Raw genomic sequence first — 24,088 nt, forward strand, 5'->3', positions numbered from 1 at the left:
GTGATGTCTGGGGTGTGCACAAGGTGTGTGTTGCATTTCTTGTGATGTCTCATGTGTGCACAAGGTCTCGGTTTCATTTCTGGTGATGTCTGGGGTGTGCACAAGGCCTGTGTTTCATTCTGGTGATGTATGGGGTGTGCAAAAGGCCTGTGTTTAATTCTGGTGATGTCTGGGGTGTGCACAAGGTGTGTGTTTCATTTCTTATGATGTCTCAGGTGTGCACAAGGTCTCTATTTCATTTCGGGTGATGTCTGGGGTGTACACAAGGTCTGTGTTTCATTTCTGGTGATGTCTGGGGTGTGCACAAGGTGCGTGTTTCATTTATGGTGATTTATGGGGTGTGCAAAAGGCCTGTGTTTCATTCTGGTAATGTCCAAGACCCGTGTTTAATTTCTGGTGATGTCTGGGGTGTGCACAAGGTCTGTTTTTTATTTCTGGTGATGTCTGGGGTGTGCACAAGGCCTGTGTTTCATTTCTGGTGATGTCTGGGGTGTGCAAAAGGCCTGTGTTTCATTTCTGGTGATGTCTGGGGTGTGCACAAGGCCCGTGTTTTATATCTGGTGATGTCTGGGGTGTGCACAAGGTCTGTGTTTCATTTCTGGTGATGTCTGGGGTGTGCACAAGGTCTGTGTTTCATTTCTGGTGATGTCTGGGGTGTGCACAAGGCCCGTGTTTCATTTCTGGTGATGTCTGGGGTGTGCACAAGGCCAGTGTTTCATATCTGGTGATGTCTGGGGTGTGCACAAGGTCTGTGTTTCATTTCTGGTGATGTCTGGGGTGTGCACAAGGCCCGTGTTTCATTTCTGGTGATGTCTGGGGTGTGCAAAAGGCCCGTGTTTCATTTCTGGTGATGTCTGGGGTGTGCACAAGGCCCGTGTTTTATATCTGGTAATGTCTTGGGTGTGCACAAGGTCTGTGTTTAATTTCTGGTGATGTCTGGGGTGTGCACACAGTGTGCATTTCATTTCTGGTGATGCCTGGGGTGTGCACAAGGCCTGTGTTTCATATCTGGTGGTGTGTGCACAGGTTTGTGTTTCATTTTTGGTGATGTTTGGGGTGTGCACAAGGCCCGTGTTTCATTTCTGGTGATGTCTGGGGTGTGCACAAGGCTCGTGTTTCATTTCTGGTGATGTTTGGGGGTGTGCACAAGGCCTGTGTTTCATTTCTGGTGATGTCTGGGGTGTGCACAAGGTCGGTGTTTCATTTCTGGTGATGTCTGGGGTGTGCCCAATGCCTGTGTTTCATATCTGGTGGTGTGTGCACAGGTTTGTGTTTCCTTTTTGGTGATGTCTGGGGTGTGCCCAAGGCCTGTGTTTCATTTCTGGTGATGTCTGGGGTGTGCACAAAGCCTGTGTTTCATTGTTGGTGACGTCTGGGGTGTACACAAGGTGTGTGTTCCATTTCTGGTGATGTATGGGGTGTGCCAAGGCCTGTGTTTCATTTCTGGTGATGTGTACAAGACCTGTGTTCCATTTCTGGTGATGTCTCGGGTGTGCCAAGGCCTGTGTTTCATTTCTGGTGATGTGTGCACAAGACCTGTGTTCCATTTTTGGTGACGTCTGGGGTGTGCACAAGGTGCGTGTTTCATTTATGGTGATGTATGGGGTGTACAAAAGGCCTGTGTTTCATTTCTGGTAATGTCCAAGGCCCGTGTTTCATTTCTGGTGATGTCTGGGGTGTGCACAAGGTCTGTGTTTTATTTCTGTTGATGTCTGGGGTGTGCACAAGGCCCGTGTTTCATTTCTGGTGATGTCTGGGGTGTGCACAAGGCCCGTGTTTCATTTCTGGTGATGTCTGGGGTGTGCACAAGGCCCGTGTTTCATATCTGGTGATGTCTGGGGTGTGCACAAGGTCTGTGTTTCATTGCTGGTGATGTCTGGGGTGTGCACAAGGTCTGTCTTTCATTTCTGGTGATGTCTGGGGTGTGCACAAGGCCCGTGTTTCATTTCTGGTGATGTCTGGGGTGTGCACAAGGCCCGTGTTTCATATCTGGTGATGTCTGGGGTGTGCACAAGGTCTGTGTTTCATTTCTGGTGATGTCTGGGGTGTGTACAAGGTCTGTGTTTCATTTCTGGTGATGTCTGGGGTGTGCAAAAGGCCCGTGTTTCATTTCTGGTGATGTCTGGGGTGTGCACAAGGTCTGTGTTTCATTTCTGATGATGTCTGGGGTGTGCACAAGGCCCGTGTTTCATTTCTGGTGATGTCTGGGGTGTGCACAAGGCCCGTGTTTCATATCTGGTAATGTCTGGGGTGTGCACAAGGTCTGTGTTTAATTTCTGGTGATGTCTGGGGTGTGCACAAGGCCCGTGTTTCATATCTGGTAATGTCTGGGGTGTGCACAAGGTCTGTGTTTAATTTCTGGTGATGTCTGGGGTGTGCACACAGTGTGCGTTTCATTTCTGGTGATGCCTGGGGTGTGCACAAGGCCTGTGCTTCATATCTGATGGTGTGTGCACAATTTTGTGTTTCATTTCTGGTGATGTCTGGGGTGTGCACAAGGCCTGTGTTTCATTTCTGGTGATGTCTGGGGTGTGCAAAAGGCCTGTGTTTCATTTCTGGTGATGTCTGGGGTGTGCACAAGGTCTGTGTTTCATTTCTGGTGATGTCTGGGGTGTGCACAAGGCCCGTGTTTCATTTCTGGTGATGTCTGGGGTGTGCACAAGGCCCGTGTTTCATATCTGGTAATGTCTGGGGTGTGCACACAGTGTGCGTTTCATTTCTGGTGATGCCTGGGGTGTGCACAAGGCCTGTGTTTCATATCTGATGGTGAGTGCACAGGCCCGTGTTTCATTTCTGGTGATGTCTGGGGTGTGCACACAGTGTGCATTTCATTTCTGGTGATGCCTGGGGTGTGCACAAGGCCTGTGTTTCATATCTGGTGGTGTGTGCACAGGTTTGTGTTTCATTTTTGGTGATGTTTGGGGTGTGCACAAGGCCCGTGTTTCATTTCTGGTGATGTCTGGGGTGTGCACAAGGCTCGTGTTTCATTTCTGGTGATGTTTGGGGTGTGCACAAGGCCTGTGTTTCATTTCTGGTGATGTCTGGGGTGTGCACAAGGTCGGTGTTTCATTTCTGGTGATGTCTGGGGTGTGCCCAATGCCTGTGTTTCATATCTGGTGGTGTGTGCACAGGTTTGTGTTTCCTTTTTGGTGATGTCTGGGGTGTGCCCAAGGCCTGTGTTTCATTTCTGGTGATGTCTGGGGTGTGCACAAAGCCTGTGTTTCATTGTTGGTGACGTCTGGGGTGTACACAAGGTGTGTGTTCCATTTCTGGTGATGTATGGGGTGTGCCAAGGCCTGTGTTTCATTTCTGGTGATGTGTGTACAAGACCTGTGTTCCATTTCTGGTGATGTCTCGGGTGTGCCAAGGCCTGTGTTTCATTTCTGGTGATGTGTGCACAAGACCTGTGTTCCATTTTTGGTGACGTCTGGGGTGTGCACAAGGTGCGTGTTTCATTTATGGTGATGTATGGGGTGTACAAAAGGCCTGTGTTTCATTTCTGGTAATGTCCAAGGCCCGTGTTTCATTTCTGGTAATGTCTGGGGTGTGCACAAGGTCTGTGTTTTATTTCTGTTGATGTCTGGGGTGTGCACAAGGCCCGTGTTTCATTTCTGGTGATGTCTGGGGTGTGCACAAGGCCCGTGTTTCATTTCTGGTGATGTCTGGGGTGTGCACAAGGCCCGTGTTTCATATCTGGTGATGTCTGGGGTGTGCACAAGGTCTGTGTTTCATTGCTGGTGATGTCTGGGGTGTGCACAAGGTCTGTCTTTCATTTCTGGTGATGTCTGGGGTGTGCACAAGGCCCGTGTTTCATTTCTGGTGATGTCTGGGGTGTGCACAAGGCCCGTGTTTCATATCTGGTGATGTCTGGGGTGTGCACAAGGTCTGTGTTTCATTTCTGGTGATGTCTGGGGTGTGTACAAGGTCCGTGTTTCATTTCTGGTGATGTCTGGGGTGTGCAAAAGGCCCGTGTTTCATTTCTGGTGATGTCTGGGGTGTGCACAAGGTCTGTGTTTAATTTCTGGTGATGTCTGGGGTGTGCACACAGTGTGCGTTTCATTTCTGGTGATGCCTGGGGTGTGCACAAGGCCTGTGCTTCATATCTGATGGTGTGTGCACAATTTTGTGTTTCATTTCTGGTGATGTCTGGGGTGTGCACAAGGCCTGTGTTTCATTTCTGGTGATGTCTGGGGTGTGCAAAAGGCCCGTGTTTCATTTCTGGTGATGTCTGGGGTGTGCACAAGGTCTGTGTTTCATTTCTGGTGATGTCTGGGGTGTGCACAAGGCCCGTGTTTCATTTCTGGTGATGTCTGGGGTGTGCACAAGGCCTGTGTTTCATATCTGGTAATGTCTGGGGTGTGCACACAGTGTGCGTTTTATTTCTGGTGATGCCTGGGGTGTGCACAAGGCCTGTGTTTCATATCTGATGGTGAGTGCACAGGCCCGTGTTTCATTTCTGGTGATGTCTGGGGTGTGCACACAGTGTGCGTTTCATTTCTGGTGATGCCTGGGGTGTGCACAAGGCCTGTGTTTCATATCTGATGGTGAGTGCACAGGCCCGTGTTTCATTTCTGGTGATGTCTGGGGTGTGCACAAGGCCTGTGTTTCATTTCTGGTGATGTCTGGGGTGTGCAAAAGGCCCGTGTTTCATTTCTGGTGATGTCTGGGGTGTGCACAAGGTCTGTGTTTCATTTCTGGTGATGTCTGGGGTGTGCACAAGGCCCGTGTTTCATTTTTGGTGATGTCTGGGGTGTGCACAATGCCCGTGTTTCATTTCTGGTGATGTCTGGGGTGTGCACAAGGCCCGTGTTTCATATCTGGTGATGTCTGGGGTGTGCACAAGGTCTGTGTTTCATTTCTGGTGATGTCTGGGGTGTGCCCAATGCCTGTGTTTCATATCTGGTGGTGTATGCACAGGTTTGTGTTTCATTTTTGGTGATGTCTGGGGTGTGCCATGGCCTGTGTTTCATTTCTGGTGATGTCTGGGGTGTGCACAAGGCCCGTGTTTCATTTCTGGTGATGTCTGGGGTGTGCACAAGGCCCGTGTTTCATATCTGGTGATAACTGGGGTGTGCACAAGGTCTGTGTTTTATTTCTGGTGATGTCTGGGGTGTGCACAAGGCCCGTGTTTCATTTCTGGTAATGTCTGGGGTGTGCACAAGGTCTGTGTTTAATTTCTGGTGATGTCTGGGGTGTGCACACGGTGTGCGTTTCATTTCTGGTGATGCCTGGGGTGTGCACAAGGCCTGTGTTTCATATCTGGTGGTGTGTGCACAGTTTTGTGTTTCATTTTTGGTGATGTCTGGGGTGTGCACAAGGCCCGTGTTTCATTTCTGGTGATGTCTGGGGTGTGCACAAGGCCCGTGTTTCATTTCTGGTGATGTCTGGGGTGTGCACAAGGCCTGTGTTTCATTTCTGGTGTTGTCTGGGGTGTGCACAAGGTCGGTGTTTCATTTCTAGTGATGTCTGGGGTGTGCCCAATGCCTGGGTTTCATATCTGGTGGTGTGTGCACAGGTTTGTGTTTCATTTTTGGTGATGTCTGGGGTGTGCCCAAGGCCTGTGTTTCATTTCTGGTGATGTCTGGGGTTTGCACAAAGCCTGTGTTTCATTGTTGGTGGCGTCTGGGGTGTACACAAGGTGTGTGTTTCATTTCTGGTGATGTATGGGGTGTGCCAAGGCCTGTGTTTCATTTCTGGTGATGTGTGTACAAGACCTGTGTTCCATTTCTGGTGATGTCTCGGGTGTGCCAAGGCCTGTGTTTCATTTCTGGTGATGTGTGCACAAGACCTGTGTTCTATTTTTGGTGATGTCTGGGGTGTGCACAAGGTGCGTGTTTCATTTATGGTGATGTATGGGGTGTGCAAAAGGCCTGTGTTTCATTTCTGGTAATGTCCAAGGCCCGTGTTTCATTTCTGGTGATATCTGGGGTGTGCACAAGGTCTGTGTTTTATTTTTGGTGATGTTTGGGGTGTGCACAAGGCCCGTGTTTCAGTTCTGGTGATGTCTGGGGTATGCACAAGGCCCGTGTTTCATTTCTGGTGATGTCTGGGGTGTGCACAAGGCCCGTGTTTCATATCTGGTGATGTCTGGGGTGTGCACAAGGTCTGTGTTTCATTTCTGGTGATGTCTGGGGTGTGCACAAGGTCTGTTTTTCATTTCTGGTGATGTCTGGGGTGTGCACAAGGCCCGTGTTTTATTTCTGGTGATGTCTGGGGTGTGCACAAGGCCCGTGTTTCATATCTACATCAAACTTCAGAAAAAAAAGTACTGACTGGGGCAGAAGGATTGCAGCTCCAGTTGCAAGACTCAGCTTGAACGCATTGGAAGGTACAAAATCAGGGGCAGAGCTATCAGCCAGTGGAGTGGCACCGGGATTCAGGAGCGAGGGGGGCATCTTGCCTGTGTAGACTGCATTTATTTTACTGGTTTGCTCCTCAGATATGTGTTTTCCTCGTATCCTCCGTACACCAACCTCTCTGTTTCCACTCAATGGTAGAAAGAAACTGGAAGGGCAGGTAGAAAAAAAAAAAGCAGCCCGGCCACAGATAGGCGTCAGAGATGATCAGTGGTTTAATTTGTAGATTATATCTGAGAGTTGTATCCCGGTAGTGCCCTGGCTACTTGTCAGGAGTTGTGATGCTTTAAAAGTGAGTGGTGCAGCATCAGCCATTCAATGACAGAGCAGTTCACAATCAAGACACTTTAAAGTAGGTTCTGAGAAGGCAGGGTAAGCACTTTTGGCACATGCAATGCTTTCAGTTCGTCACTCACCACCAGGGCTGGCTTTAGCTCTGGTGGTGCCCGGTCCTACAGTCTTTTTTGGCACCCCCCTTCCAATGACCTCCCCCTGGATGCCCTCACTACCATCGAGGTTCATTCATTAAGGCTCATGGACCACTTCTGCATATTCCATCATTAAAATCCAACTCTGTGTCAGGGATTAAACTTCCCAAACTGATAACTCTTAATACATTGATTATTTTACATTTAAGGCTCACATTTACCATCACCCTAATAAAACCTGAATTTACTTTTCTTCAATCTTGGTGCAGCTAAAATATCTTTGTTTATAAAATATATAAGTAGTTGGTGGCATATCCTATTCTGCTTGATATAATTAGGTCTTAGCTTTTTCCATAAAACTTTTACATTCGCTTTATTCTCCTTGTAAATAGTGCTTCTTATTGACGTTCACCACTTGAATTTTACGTGTGTTAAAATTTTAATATTTTGAAAACTCATTAATCTTTTATGGTTAAGATCGTTTTATTAATTTATCCAGGAACAAATAGTCTTACCTAAATCCACAGCCGATCAGGTAGAACAGTGGGAGATTGCAGTGAGAGAACAGGAGGAGACAAAAAGTAGTTGGACAATTTAATGTGTGTGGCAAGGTGCAGTGTTTTTTCTGCTTTGTCACCCAATACATTCAGCAGCTGTGGTGGTGGGTGCTACGGGAACCAGGACAAATAGCACTGGGGAACTGGCACCATCTGGCCTCTCTCAGTGAGGACTCTGGAGTTAAAAAATAAAACCTTTGAGGCTAGGGGTTCTGGGAGAGTATGAGGAAGAAGAAGTTCAATAAGAGTTCAAGACCAGCGACCCAGGCTCCAGGTCTGTACGGGATTGATGAAGAGCCTAGTGATAGATAAGAATGCACTGGAAGCACTAATCAAGGGACACAATGAGTCAGTATGAAGGAAAGAAATCACGAGGGGCTATGTGGACAAGGTCAGCTGGAAAGCTGATAAGAGAGGGCGGGGTATAAAAGAGGAAATGTGAAAGGAGAAATAGGGAATGGAGAGGGTGAGAAAATGGATGAAGGAAATGCAAAGCAGATAGAAAAGAACAGAAAAAGGGAGAGAAATACTGCACAGGAGATAGGAAAAGCATAGTGGAATAATTTCGACGGGATGGGAGAGAAAAAGTTGGAGATAAACAGAGTAACAGAATAGAAAGAAAAAGGCTAAGATGAGAATGAAGAAAAGATGCTTAGAAATAATGGAAAGGAAGAAACAGAAAGCAAGAGGGAGGATGGAGGTGTGAAAGAGAAGGAGCAGTGGATGCACTTTTGGCAAAATTGAACGAGTAGGCGCGATGTATGCACACTCCTGTCTGCATCAGGAAACCCACCTAAAATAGAGCAAACTTTCACGGCATACTGATGGCAGAGACCCTATAGTGGATAAACCAGCACCTATGTTAGACTGCCAGCAAACTAAGCCCAACTATTAACCCCACCATCCAGGGGTACTTATAACAGCTGTATTGGTAACAGCGGCGTAACAAAAGCCCAGCAGCCCCTGCAATATGGCGGGTAGCTAGCCTGAGAGCTCTTGACCGGCACGGGTAATGGGGGGGCCTCGATGTACTTTGCAGGGGGGCCCCCTCAGGTTTCGTTACACCACTGACCGCACCTCCGAGAAGCAAGGTGCGTGCTTGCGGGGCCAAGCTTCAGAAACATTTCTATCTACAAGGAATGTAATGTTTCTAAAGCGAGGCCCTGCTGGCCTGGCATGCACCTCCGAGAAGCATGCAGTATGTGTGCCAATGCGCCTAACTTCAGAAACATTTCTATATTAGAGATGTACAATACAACTCATAAAACTGAATTACGCTTTTTTTCTCTGTTGCCTCGCAAGAAAGTATGTTTCTGATGGATACATCTGCCAGTGGATTCCTCACCTTATGAATATTCCCCTGCGTCAGCAACGTTCGGAAAATTCTTTTGTAGCACGCCGGCGTGGACGACGTCATAGGAGCACGGCATCGCGCGACTGATGTCACTGACTCCTTATTAGGCCTACGTCGGCGTTATGACATCAGTTCCCTTTTTTCTGCGTCATCGACGCTAACGGTTTCGAGGGATCTTCTGTTGTTTGATACTAACTTTGTTGCTATTGTGAGTTTATTTGCATCTCTTCGATGTTGCTGTCTTCTGTCGTGATGTCGACGAAGAAGACTGGGTTTAAGCCGTGGGATTACTGCGGAAAGATGATGTCTATTACAGATCCGCATGGTGACTGTCTATGGTGTCTGGGTTCGGATCACGACGTCCAGGGTTGTCGATCCTGTTTGTAGATGAACCCGAAGGCTCTTCGAGAACATGAGGCAAAACTTCTTGTTGCCAAATTGAAGGGTAAGGAAGCCAGGAAGAGTTCGAGGTCGAGATCGAGACACCCGAAGTCAAAGTCGAAGTCGAGGTCGGCTTCGAAGTCGACTTCGGGACATGTTTCCAGATCGTCTAAGAAGAAGCATAAGAGAAGGAAGCATAGTTCAAGGCACCATTCCGGTAAGGAGACGGATTCAAAAACGAAGTTGTCTTCAAGAAGGCATCGTAAGGACATGGTATCACCTTCTCAAGTTGGAAGTCATGGTGGTGAGGCCTCGCTTTTGGAGTCACGGGAACATTCACCGGCTCCAGTGTTGAATCTGTCTCCGGATCCGTCTCAGTCTTCGGGACATGAGGAAGAAGAGGAGGAAGTTCCTGTTGCTCAGGGTTCGACTACTCCGGAAAACCAACCCGAGGAACAAGAGGAGTCGATTCCGGTGCAGCCTCCTCAGGAGCAGCCGGTGGTTTCGTACCCTCCTTTTCAGGGTCCAGGACAGGACCCTTTGCATTTTTTAAACGCCATGTATGGTGTTTATGCGAAAGCCATGTACCCCTCTGGAGCATCGGCTGGTCCCATGGGTCCGTTGGCATACAATTTGGGGGTTCCCCAAGCCTATGCTCCGGTGTCGTTCTTGCCGTTTATGCCAGCTCCGGCTCCACCTTGGCATCTCTCTGCACAGCCGAAGTCATCAACGCTGCTTACGGCTTCACCGGCTCCGGAATGACCTCGAGATCCAAATCGAAGTTCAACGCCGGCTCCAGCTCCATGTTCGACGCCAGCTCCAGCTCCATGTTCGACGCCAGCTCCAGCTCCTCGTTCGACTCCGGCTCCACATTCGACGACGGCTTCGGCTCCTTCGGAGTCAATACCGGATCCGACGACGTCGGTTCGAATAGAGTTGTCGAGGCTTAAAGCACAGCGCCTTTTGGAGTTGAAGAGTTATGGGGAAGCTGAAATTGAGGAAGGTGAGCTTCAAGATCCCAAAGATTATTTTGACGACCTACAGGATGCACCTTCGCAAGATGTGGCTCCCTACCATGTGGTGATGAAAAAGGCTGCAGAACTGTTACATTTGACTTTGCCATCTGTTGAGTATAAGTCGAACATTTTGACTGAAGTCCTCCATTCACCTTCATCTATGGTTGAGCCTTTACTTCCTTTTACTGAGGCTCTAACTGATCCTATCTTGGAGGTATGGAATAGACCACTTACAGCTCCTGCAGTTTCTAAGGCCGTTGCAAGGCGTTATAGAGTGGCTCCTGGCGACCCTGAATTTTTATCTACTCATCCCTTACCAGAGAGTGTGGTAGTACAAACTGCCTGCTCTAAAAAATCTGCAGGTGCTTTTCCCCAGTTACCTGGTGATAAGGATTCCAAAAAGCAGGACCAAAATGCAAAAAAGCGTGTTTTCGGCAGCCAGTATGGCCCTAAAATCAACAAATGCCCCTTGTTTGCTTGGTCGATATATCCATGCTTTGATGGATACTGTTAAACAGCTGTCTCCTTAGCTTCCTGAGGAGGACAGAAAGAATTTTAATGAGGTGATTTCTGACACTCAGGCCGCTGCTCGGCAGATCATACAAAGTGGTATGGACACAGCGGATTCAGTGGCTAGAGTCATGGGGTCTTTGATTGCCACCAGAAGAGCTGCCTGGCTGAAGACGTCCGAGTTCTCTGCGGATGTTCAGGCTGCTCTAATGGATTTGCCCTTTGCTGGCTCAGGCCTTTTTGGGAAGAAAGCCAATGCTGCATTGGAGAGGTTCAAGGGCAGCAGAGCAACAGCCAGATCTTTAGGTTTGCAAACTAGAGGATCTGTGGGCAAAAGATATAGGGGCTTTGGAAGATCTTCTTTTCATCCCTACAAGCAATCACAGCAACAGCAGCAGCAACAAAATCTGTTGTATAAGTCTTACAGAGGAAAGCAAAGGGGTCGTTCTCGAGGACGTCAGGTCTCCTCCTCCTCTTCCTCTTCCCACCCCCCTCCTACTACAGCAAAGCAGCCCTAGATCCGCCATTCCGGATCATGCGGGTCCTGTAGGGGGTCGGCTTACCTCTTTTCTACAGGATTGAGAATCAGTCACGTCAGACCTTTGGGTTCTGAATCTCGTAGAAAATGGGTATGCACTTCCCTTTCGGGAATTCCCTTTGAATTACCCTCCTTGCCAAGGTTTTTGCTCGGAGGACCACCTGCTACTTCTGCAGGAGGTAGTCCTGGCATTGTTGAGAAAGGGTACGATAGAGGTGTTTCCGTAGCAAGAAAGGGGTCAGGGACGCTACTCCCGGTATTTCCTGATCGCCAAGAAGGATGGCAGACTTCGTCCAATCCTGGATCTCAGGATCTTGAACCTTTACCTGAAGCAGGAGAAGTTCAAGATGCTCACCCTTGCGCAGGTTCTTCAAGCGCTGCTGGAAGAAGACTGTATGGTGTCGATCGACTTGCAGGATGCATATTTTCACATCTCAATCCTGAAGTCACACAGGAGGTATCTCCGTTTTACCGTGGGATCGCAGCATTACCAGTTTGTGGTCCTTCCATTTGGTCTTACTACTGCGCCTTGAGTCTTCACCAAGGTGATGGCTGTGGTGGCAGCAAATCTCAGAAGATCAGGGATTTCAGTATTCCCTAATCTGGACGATTGGCTGATCAAGGCGGAATGTCCAGAGAGAGTGCTCTATCATCTGCAAGTCACAACTCAGTTGTTGTACAGGTTGGGTTTTTCGATAAATGTACCCAAATCTCACCTGGTGCCCTCCCAGCGCAACCTGTTCATTGGTGCAGTACTGGATACAACTGTATGTCGGGCAATCGATCCACCACAACGGATTCGCGACATACACAAAATGATTCCTTTATTTCACAATGGAGCGGTCGTTCCAGTCTTGAAGGTCCTTCGTCTGCTCGGTATGATGGCTTCCTGCATTCTGCTGGTCAACCATGCATGCTGGCATATGAGGGCACTTCAGTGGTGACTCCGCAGGCAGTAGTATCAACACAATGGAGATCTCAGGGAGTCGATCAGGATCTTTAGAGAAACTGCAGCGGATCTGTCTCAAGGAAAGCCCTTCCATCTACCTCCATCGGTGGCTACGGTGATAACTGATGCATCCACTCTAGGGTGGGGTGCTCATCTGGAGGATCTGGAGATCAAGGGTCTTTGGTCTCCAGAGGAAAGGTTGCTTCACATCAACCTTCTGGAATTGCGGCCGATACATCTGGCACTCAATGCCTGACGGACAACACCACCGCGATGTGGTATGTCAAAAAGCAGGGAGGAGTAGGGTCGCAGTGTCTCTGCAGAGAGGCCCTGCGTCTCTGGTCCTGAACCATCAGATTTGTCTGATGGCAAATCATCTGGCCGGAGTTCCGAACGTGCGTGCAGACAGTCTCAGTCGGCAGTACTCGGCCGACCACGAGTGGAGGCTACATCCAGAGGTAGTTAGTCATGTCTTTCGGATGTGGGGAACTCCTCGGGTTGACCTGTTTGCCACTCACGAGAATGCTCACTGCCCGTCATTCTGCAGTCTCCAGTTCCCGATGCAGGGAGCCTTGGGGAACGCGTTTCAGTTGAGTTGGGACTCACTGCTCCTTTACGCGTTTCCTCCCATACCCTTGATTCCTCGCATTCTGAGGAAGATTCGCCAAGACCGGGCCCAAGTCATATTGATCGCCCCGGATTGGCCAAGAAGGGTGTGGTACACAGATCTACTCCACCTCGCCTCGTGCCCGCTGCTCCGTCTCCCTCTCAGGGCAGATCTCCTCTCTCAGATGGAGGGGCAGGTTCTACACCCCCACCTCCAGACCTTACACCTTCATGCCTGGAGATTGAACGGGGCAAGCTGATTTCCTTTTCTCTCCCACATGATGTGGTGGATGTCATTCTATCTGCCAGTCGTGACTCCACTATGTCAATCTATTCATACAGATTGTCTGAATGTGTGACTTGGTGTGGGGAGAAGTCCATTGACCCTTTGAGGGCTCGTTTATCTGATATACTTCAATTTGCTCTTTTTCTGGCTCAGCAAGGGTTTGCTGTGGCTACAGTTAAAATTTATCTTTCGGCTTTGTCGGCATTTCTCTGCCTGCCGGATCAACCGTCTTTATTTAAATCTCCTGTGGTTCTAAGGTTTTTAAAGGGTCTTACGAATAAATTCCCTCCTACTCCCTTTAATGTGCCTCAATGGGACTTGAATTTTGTGCTTACATTTCTGATGAGTAATCCTTTCGAACCTTTGCACAAGTGTCCCATGAGACTTTTATCTTTTAAGACGGTCTTCCTGGTTGCAATTACCTCGGCAAGGAGGGTAAGTGAGCTTGAAGCTCTTAGTTCAAAGCCCCCATTCTTGACCATTCATGCTGAACGAATGGTTCTTAGGACCGAGGCTGCTTTTCTGCATAAGGTGGTAACTCCCTTCCATCTAGGACAGTCCATTACCCTTCCTACCTTCTATCCTCCCCCTCACCCTTCCAAGGAGGAGGAGAGACTTCACCTCCTGGACCCTAAGAGAGCGGTGAGCTTTTATCTTGATAGGACAAGAGACTATTGAGTGAATGACCAGCTTTTTGTTGGATTTGCTGGTTGCAAAAAAGGAAGAGCTGTGCGCAAGCGCACACTTTCAAGATGGATTATACTATGCATCAAGATCTGCTACTCCCTGGCGGGTAAGGACCCTCCAGAGGGTATAAGAGCTAATTCCACTAGAGCAAAGTCTTCTACTTCTGCCTAGGCTAGAGGTGTGCCTGTAGAGGACATTTGTAGAGCAGCGACTTGGGCTTCCCTCCACACTTCCGCGAAGCATTACTGCTTAGATTCCGAAGTGAGGAGGAACGGCACTTTGCGCGCTCTGTCCTCCAGGATTTACTGGTATAGGAGAGTGGACACCCTCCTCCGGGAGTGGGGACTGTTGTGGGACTCTATTCACAAGGTGAGAAATCCACTGGCAGATGTATCCATCAGAAGAACAAGGTACTTACCTTCTATAACGCTTTTTCTGGTGGATACAGTATCTGCCTGTGGATTCCTCACATGCCCACCCGCCTCCCCGTTGTCCACTCTACTATACCTGAGTTCATGGCATTATTTAAATGTATTTATATGTATATATGTACATGTATGTATATATATATATATATTACCTACTGGCTATCGCCAGTAGGTATATATAGTTAGGATTAATTCCCTATGGGATTTTTGAAAATTCTATGTCTAATAACTTTGGCGTTTGAGGACGGAATCGGCTGAAATTTTCAGGAAAATGGCACATTTTGTTTCTGAGCAGCCCCTGAAAATTTGGTGGAGTTTCGTCAAGGGGGGGCTGAGAAAAAAGGGGGGTCCCAAAACGCGTTTTTCCCATTCATTTTTCCATAGGGCGGTTGGACTCACTTTTAGCTCGAACGGCTGAATGGATTTGCACGAAACTTGGCAAAATTGTAGGGACTGTTAGCCCGATGTGCCTTTGCTAGGTCTCAATATATGTGCTCCAGTAGTTTTTGAGAAATTAACGTTCAAAACAAGATATATATCTGTAACAGCGCTCCGGGCAGCGATCCGGTCCGCTTACTTTTCGCGAAACTGAACTTTGCGCGCAGAAAGCTGATTGGCTCTCCGGTGTCTGTCAACATTCTAAACAGTCCGGAGCGGCCGCCATCTTATCTCTCGGTAGGATCGAGAGAGAAGAGGTGAAAAACGAAGGGGGAATTTATTGAAAGGGTGCAAGGTATACCCCTCTTGACCCCCTAGGATTGTTGTTGGGGTTATTAAAGGGTCCCGTGGGGAAAATAAAAAAAAAATTATTTTTCACGGTAGAAGCGTTTCCCGGGCCGCGAACTGGGCCGCAAACTGGTAGCGAAACGGGAATTCGCCATTTTGTGCTTCGTTTTAATTGTTTAGAGACAAAAATTATCGCCGCACATCGGCCACAATGCATGAATATCGTTGAAAAGTCAGCGATATTCATGCATTATCCAGCAAATGCTCTTAGCCATGTTATCCACCTTCCATTGGATAACAGAAAGCTGATTGGCTCTCCGGTGTCTGTCAACATTCTAAATAGTCCGGAGCGGCCGCCATCTTATCTCTCGGTAGGATCGAGAGAGAAGAAGAGGTGAAAAACGAAGGGGGAATTTATTGAAAGGGGGCAAGGTATACCCCTCTTGACCCCCTAGGAATGTTGTTGGGGTTATTAAAGGGTCCCGTGGGGAAAATAAAAAAAAAATGATTTTTCACGGTAGAAGCGCTTCACGGGCCGCGAACTGGGCCGCAAACTGGTAGCGAAACGGGAATTCGCCATTTTGTGCTTCGTTTTAATTGTTTAGAGACAAAAATTATCGCCGCACATCGGCCACAATGCATGAATATCGCTGAAAAGTCAGCGATATTCATGCATTATCCAGCAAATGCTCTTAGCCATGTTATCCACCTTCCATTGGATAACATGGCTAAAAACCGCTCTGTGCGTGAGCTTTTTTTTTTTTTTTTTTTGCTGCGTGACGTTTGTTAACGTTCGATTCGATGGAAATCAGGAAGTGTTGAACACCATTTTGTCACTGCGAGTAAATATTTTGTTATAAATGAATCCTTATTGATAAACATTGTCTGCGCCATCTTGCGTTTTTGTCCAATGCCACAATTTTGTCGTGCACGGCAGCCATTTTAGATGCCTTGACCAGGGCCACTCTCTGCACGCCGCCGATTCTCAGCATGGCTCCCCACCCTCGCACGCATCTCCCCCACGCAATGGTCACCCCCGCTCTCTCTCTCATGCATGGGCCATATACTTCCCCCATCTGCGCTGCTCTTCTCTGAGAATCACACCCTGTGCCCGCTCGACACCTCCCTTTCACCCTATTCACTACCGCACCCTCTGACACTTCTCTTCCTCTGTGTCCGATTGTCCAGGCCGGACCTAGGCTATCACCTAGCCCTGCGGATGTAGTTTATGGCTCCAGCTGTAGAGTATCCAGACATGCCAACCCTCCCGATTCAGGTGTGAGACTACTGATTTCAGTGCTAGTCTTTCGCTTCCCGATTCCTGCAAGGAAAAACCCGGGGGCATATTTCCAACAACTAGCGGTAATTTTTGTCTCTAACTTGTTTAGAGACAATAATTATCGCCGCACTTCGGCGAATTTTATCGCACATAAACCTTGCTATTAGCAAGGTTTATCGCAAATGCGATAAAAAACGGCCGCAATGCATGAATATCGCTGAAAAGTCAGCGATATTCATGCATTAGTCAGCAAATGCTCTTAGCCATGTTATCCACTTCCCATTGAACAAGCGCATGGTCTTTTAAAGATTTGTGAAGTACTCGGGGCGGCGGTGTGTGTGTGTCCTCTTTCAGGAGCGGGCGGGGGGGCACTGCCAGCAATTTGCAGGCCAGGCAGTGTTCAACACGTGCATCACCCTTTCTCTGCCTGCTATTGCGCTCCATGCTTCGGAAAGGTAAGAAAAAGAACGTGCATTTGAGTTTGAAATGTCCGATCTTGTAGCAGTACACTTGCAAAGCCCACACATGACAATAACCCGATTCAAGGCCCCATTCACCCGATTTTTAAAAAAAATATAGTACTCCAAGACAGTTACATTTTAAAACTTTATTAATATTTAAATATAACGAACGCAACAAAAACTGTAAATATATTTAACCATTTCTTTAAATTAACCAGAACTATAACGATAACAACAACAACAACAATAATATAACTTTTATGCCTAAATTACGCAAACATTTAGCTAATCTGCTAAAGGGGGGAGTCGCCATTTCTTTACAATAATCAATAATGAAAAATCCACATCAATAGGGTTGCCCGTTTTCTCGATGCAGCACTATAGTGCAATATACACAGCACCTGGGGTGTCAAGAGTGAACAGGTCTTTCTTTGTTCCTTAAGATGTTATCTCCGAGAATGCTGATGCATTGGTGTCTGTACACTTCTTTGTCAATTCTGTCAAGATGATAACTGCTTTATAAACAGACGATATCTTTGTTTAGTCATTAGTGTTAAGTGTGTCTGAAACTACAGTGCCCTTCTGTTTTTTTTTCTTCAGGCTCTACAGAGTTTTGTGTGTTGTTCTTTTGAGCGACAATTATTCCAGAGGTTTCAGGTTCACTTGTTTTGTTCTGCAGTGAGTTAACAGCTTTAGAGAGTTCATGTTTATTTGCTATGTCCTGCTGTTCGTGAACTGCTTCAGAGACGTCAGCCTCATTTTTTATGTTTCAGTAGATCCTGGACCTGCCCGGCCGCGCCCAAAATGGCGCCGGTGTAAATGGGACTCGTAACTGCTTGTTCTGTACTGGTTGCCCAACCTTGATATCACGAGATACATATGCAGTTTTGAAGCACATGGCGGAGGCTTGTCTGCTGTAGTGGGGCGCCCCTTTATCGTTTCAGTCGCCATTCCGCCCGCTTTTGCTACACTGTGCCTCATCCGCCATTCAGCTGTTTACCGCCCGCTCTTACGGCTACAGCGTCTCGCTCACCATGTAGTTGAGTTGCTCCCACTCTTGCGGTGCAGCGGTAGGCGGCTGCCACAGGACTCTTAAAATGGCGGCCGGCTCTTCGGATTTGGGCCTGGTCCAGTAAAATGGCCCTGGGACACCTTGGAACTCGGACGCTTGTCTGCCAGGGCTTGGGTTCCATTCTCGAAAGCGTCCCCTCAGCCTTGAAGATTGTACAAAAGTCTTGGGGGCCCTCGACTCCCGCAGGCTTCCGGTGGGGAGCGGCTGCCATGATTGCTTGCGGAATGGCCACGACGGAGCTACGAGATGGTGGTGCTCTCATGGTGACGCCAGCTTCAGTCTGAAACATCCAGAAACAAGGTGGGGCTTTCATCGTTTGGGGAAAAAAAATGTTTTAATCCAATGAAAAGTGTTATTTTTAGGTCACATGACCTAGTCTTACATAATTAGGAAAAGAAAAGTAAAATGAACCAATGAAAAGTTTTATTAACAAGTCACATGACCTGTTATGCTTACGTTACGCGCTGCGCGGCGCGCTCTGGATCGTTTCCGGGAAGCTGCGCCTTGCGCACTGGAGCACTTCCGGGTGCGCTAACGCGTCGCGTCATATGACGCATTACGCGACAATGCAGGTGCAGAATATAGTCAAAATGTCTCCACCAACCAGCGGTCGGAATTCCACCGCTTTCAGCAGTCCAAAAAGTTCGGTCAAATCTTAAGAGCGGGAGCAACTCAACTACATGGTGAGCGAGACGTTGTAGTCGCAAGAGCGAGCGGTAAACAGCTGAATGGCGGAAGAGGCACGGAGTACCAAAAGCGGGCGGAATGGCAACTAAAACGGTAAAAGGGCGCCCTACGACAGCGTGTCTTCAGGTGAAACGGATTGTGGGACAAGGTCCAGAATGAAAGATTCTTCAAAAGGGAAAAAATTCCGCCGGACCCCGGGAGCCGGCCGCCTATGCCGGGGGCGATCTCAGGCCTCACCAGGGCAACACGACTTGGGGAGGGGGCAGGAGCCAAGCGCCCCCTCTCAGTCCGCGCCATCTCACCGCCCCTCGGGGGCCTCCGTCAAGCGGTTTAGGGAGGCACCGTATCACATTGTTTTCCAATGCAGTCAGGTCCACAAATGGACCCCACTTACTTTGAATAGTGAAGCTGCAGCAGGTGCAAATAAGGTTTAAACAGTGTTACAAGAACTGCTTAGAACTCTGAAGTATGGCACTCAATAACCAGGACTTATGCCATTTATGTAAGGCAGTGACATGGAAGCAACTCAGGGACAAAAAGCATGAACGAACATTCACGTATGAAAATCTTATTTGGAGAAGGGGTAGAATCCAAACGCCCCCTGCCAGTTCGCGCCACTACACCGTATGTGGAAAATCTGAAGCCATCATTCTACAAACTCTCAACGCTTGTTATCAGTGCATGACTTTCATGCTCGATCGATTGAGCTAGCCGGATCGGGCAATAAAAAGTATAAAATAGTTATGTAAATAGTTATTTAATAAAATGTTTTATTCTGTTTCTTTGGTGGTGTGTTGTGTATATTTATAATATTTGGATAGGGTTTGCCGTTATTTTGGGCGGTGTGGGTGGCGGAGTCGAGCTGTTTTGCAGCCCTCATGGTGTGGAGCTCAATTCATTTCACTATTTTCGTATTTCTCATGAAGGGTTATTCCTAATGTTTGTATTTTACCGAGGTTAAAAAGAGATCGAATTAGTGGTCTACTGATTTTGCTCGAATACTTTTATTTTTTTACACGATTTTTCACTATCTGCAAAGACTAAACAGAGTATTGCGACTTTGTGCTTGTTTGTAAATAGAGAATGATCCAAAGAGAACCAATTGTAAAACAGTAAATGCTTGGATAATAATCAATCAAATGGAGAGACAAGCAGGTACGACGGATTACAACAGGGGTAAAGGTCTGCGTTAACTACCGTTCACTATCTGCAAAGAGAGAGTACTACTAAGAGAAAAGAGGGGAGTGGGGGGGGGGCAGCGTTCAAAGCACATCAGCGTGCATAAACACGAAAACGTTTTTACCTATCACGTACTTGACATTTGACAGCTTTTAATGTTTGCTATTAAAAAACCATTGAAATTCACAGAAAAAACCATAGGTTATACTCCATATATAGTTAGGAATTTGCATTTACAAAACCTTGAAAATTCAATGAAAAAACCATTGGTTTTAGGCCATATATAGTTAGGGATTTGCATTTAGAAAACCTTATTTTACTCGCATAAAACCATTGAAATTCCATATATAGTTATAAGCGCTAACTATATATCGCGCACCCGCAATCCACTGCTGATGATGTCACATATTACATCATTCATGACATGGTTAGTGACATCACTGATGACATCACTGATGACATCTCAAATGACATCACTGATGACATCACTGATAACATCTCATCTGACATGACTGATCACATCACTGATGATATCATTCATGTGATAATACCATGAACCTCTTCAGACTCTAATATAACCTTAGATACAATCAGTGTAAACAGACAGTCACTCATCCATGGAGTTACTCACACACCTAGTCAGTTATACCAAAAATCAATCACACCTCCATTTTCTCAACTATACAGTTATACACACCTTACTTATTCAAACATATACTAACACATATTTACTTTACTCTCTTATACAATCTCTGATACATGTTCACAATGATCCATACAGCCACTCACACATTCACTAGCTCTTATGCACAGTTATTTATAGATGTCAACTCTCACATGTACTGTGTTTTACATATGTACTTAATTTGACATGTAGCACTGAGATATCCATTCACTCACTAATACACTCATGCACAGTCAACCGCCCATACAGCTGTTTCCACATGCAGTTTTGAATCTATACATATAGTGAATCAACTACTCACACATCTATGTACAGAGTCACACACCTCCCAGCCACCCATACACACACACTCAGTTTCCCATACAAATACTTGGACAACCAATCAATAACCCATACAGTTACTCATATAGCTACTGATCAACATATGCAGCAGTTTGTAGAACAACAGATATAATGATGCACAAATTAAAACAGTTTAGTCACTAACCCATGCACTCAGTGAGACACATTTAATCACTCACTCATACAGTCAGTCTTGCACCTACTAAATCCTTCATCCAGACACTTATACATCCACTCATTCTTCAATATGTAAAACATATTTTAACTTTACAGAAACATACAGACACTGGATGTTGTAATCAGTGATGTCATCAGTGATGTCATTTGAGATGTCATCAGTGATGTCATCAGTGATGTCACTAACCATGTCATGAATGATGTAATATGTGACATCATCAGCAGTGGATTGCGGATGCGCGATATATAGTTAGCGCTTATAACTATATATGGAATTTCAATGGTTTTATGCGAGTAAAATAAGGTTTTCTAAATGCAAATCCCTAACTATATATGGCCTAAAACCAATGGTTTTTTCATTGAATATATATATATATATATATATATATATATATATATATATATATATATATATATATATATATATTTATATATATTCTTTCATACCATGCTTCACGATAAAAGACGGCGCTGACTCCGTGAATCTTAATCCAAACTTTTATTCTTGATCAGTTTCTGCTTAGACACGTTTCAGCGTTCCCGCCTTGTTCACTACATCTGCTGTGTGTTTAGGGCACACATATATACAGAAACATGGGTGTGTCATTGTCTTCGTGTTTACACGTTAAAACCAGATGTTGTCATGGTTACACTTTGGCATTTGGTTCATAGACATAAACAAGTGCATGACTTGCACTTTAGACCTGTAACGTTAGTCTTTTCACACTTTTTTTACAAGGCATGTTTAGAAAAAACATTTTGCAATCAGGTATTTTTTCACCAAACAAACGTGCTTTCGTATTTATGACATTCTTTACAAGCAGCATGTTTAAATTGTCACAGCCGCATTAATAGTCATATTTCACCAGTTTTTATGAACGAACAGTGGAAAAAGGTGTTTACACAATGTTCTACGTAGCCCCACCAGTCCCTGCCATTGTAGTTCCGATCCACAGGTCCCTACTATAGTCGGCCGTATGGTTTGCCTGTATACTTATTCCCCGCTCGAAATTATTTAGGGAAGCAGTTGCCATATGCAGAGGGACCCTGACTGTTTCCCCTTGGGTTGCGTGCGTGGGACTTATACTCAATCGTGTCGTGTGCATTCGGTGAGTCTAAGTAATGTGTGGCACTGCAGTTATTCACAGGATACGAGACGCGCAAAGTGCAGTCTCTCTCGCTATGTAGGATATCAGCCACATGTTGATTTAAACGATCTCTCCTGTATGTGTGTTTACATAAACGGAAATATAAATAAGGGTGCACGGACATAATGTTGACCCCACCAGAGTTTCACTGCCAGGCACGATTGAAAAAAACCCTTAGTGAGTGGCCTATTGTAGATAAATGCCCAGGCATAATGTTATATTGATCATGCATTTAGGACCATCCCAGGTATATGGATTTTCAGCTTGAGCGCGTGTCACATGAAAGTGTGACAGCAGCCCGCTCCAGCGTTGCCTGGGGGCAATGAGGCTTCAGGGCCAACCGCCCGCCCCGACATTGTCCGTGCATGCCCATGCACGGACACGGACCAGGCCCCCCTCCCGCCCCGACTCCCTCCCGCCCGACTCACTCCCGCCCCCTCCCGCCCGGCTCACTCGCGCCCCCCTCCCGCCCCGACTCACTCGCGCTCCGACATTTTCCTTTACTGCTGCCGCTTCCAGCTGATAGCACTGCGAAGGTCCTTCTTGCCTCCCCCTGCATCACACAGTCTCGCACTGAACTTTCCCTTTCCTTACCTGTGCCGCCGCTCCTCACTGTACAGAAAAGGGGGTGGTGATGAACAGAGTGTCTGAATTAAGCAGACCACTCTTACCCAGTCCAAAGATCAGCGCTTGATCCATCACCATTTTTTAGCTCACTGCACCATCCCAGCTCAGAACCTGGCTACATGCAAATTAGTCTGTCCCTGGCCCAGTGCATCATGGGAACAGGGCAGACCAGACTACCAAGCCAATTCTTATACTGGGAAGGAAACAAGCTTCCGGGGACCGGTTTCTGGCATTTCAGCTGTCTTCGGCCCGGCTTGCTTGAATCCTGATGGTGCAATGAGCAAGGGACTCACATCTGAGTATACCCTTCCACGCTTATGGTGGACAAAATGATTCAGAAAAGGGGGTGGTGATGAACAGAGTGTCTGAATTAAGCAGACCACTCTTACCCAGTCCAAAGATCAGGGCTTGATCCATCACCGTTTTTTAGCTCACTGCACCATCCCAGCTCAGATCCTGGCTACATGCAAATTAGTCTGTCCCTGGCCCAGTGCATCATGGGAAGAGGGCAGACCAGACTACCAAGCCAATTCTTATACTGGGAAGGAAACAAGCTTCCGGGGACCGGTTTCTGGCATTTCAGCCGTCTTTGGCCCGGCTGGCTTGAATCCTGATGGTGCAATGAGCAAGGGACTCACATCTGAGTATACCCTTCCACGCTTATGGTGGACAAAATGATTCAGAAAAGGGGGTGGTGATGAACAGAGTGTCTGAATTAAGCAGACCACTCTTACCCAGTCCAAAGATCAGGGCTTGATCCATCACTGTTATTTAGCTCACTGCACCATCCCAGCTCAGAACCTGGCTACATGCAAATTAGTCTGTCCCTGGCCCAGTGCATCATGGGAACAGGGCAGACCAGACTACTAAGCCAATTCTTATACTGGGAAGGAAACAAGCTTCCGGGGACCGGTTTCTGGCATTTCAGCCGTCTTTGGCCCGGCTTGCTTGAATCCTGATGGTGCAATGAGCAAGGGACTCACATCTGAGTATACCCTTCCACGCTTATGGTGGACAAAATGATTCAGAAAAGGGGGTGGTGATGAACAGAGTGTCTGAATTAAGCAGACCACTCTTACCCAGTCCAAAAATCAGGGCTTGATCCATCACCGTTTTTTAGCTCACTGCACCATCCCAGCTCAGAACCTGGCTACATGCAAATTAGTCTGTCCCTGGCCCAGTGCATCATGGGAACAGGGAAGACCAGACTACCAAGCCACTTCTTATACTGTAAAGGAAACAAGCTTCCGGGGACCGGTTTCTGGCATTTCAGCTGTCTTTGGCCCGGCTTGCTTGAATCCTGATGGTGCAATGAGCAAGGGACTCACATCTGAGTATACCCTTCCACGCTTATGGTGGACAAAATGATTCAGAAAAGGGGGTGGTGATGAACAGAGTGTCTGAATTAAGCAGACCACTCTTACCCAGTCCAAAGATCAGCGCTTGATCCATCACCGTTTTTTAGCTCACTGCACCATCCCAGCTCAGAACCTGGCTACATGCAAATTAGTCTGTCCCTGGCCCAGTGCATCATGGGAACAGGGCAGACCAGACTACCAAGCCAATTCTTATACTGGGAAGGAAACAAGCTTCCGGGGACCGGTTTCTG

The 24,088-nt window shown here is 47.1% G+C and overlaps 1 protein-coding gene across 1 annotated transcript in view; it reads left to right on the forward strand.

Annotated features, from left to right (window-relative positions):
- The window catches only part of LOC147729496 (adenylate cyclase type 10-like), a 573,747-nt gene that overhangs the window by 144,752 nt on the left and 404,907 nt on the right, over nt 1-24,088 (forward strand). The gene's annotated exons all lie outside the window — the stretch shown is intronic.

Source organism: Lissotriton vulgaris, chromosome 2_1 (assembly GCF_964263255.1).
Source record: "Lissotriton vulgaris chromosome 2_1, aLisVul1.2, whole genome shotgun sequence".
Taxonomy (NCBI): Eukaryota; Metazoa; Chordata; class Amphibia; order Caudata; family Salamandridae; genus Lissotriton; species Lissotriton vulgaris.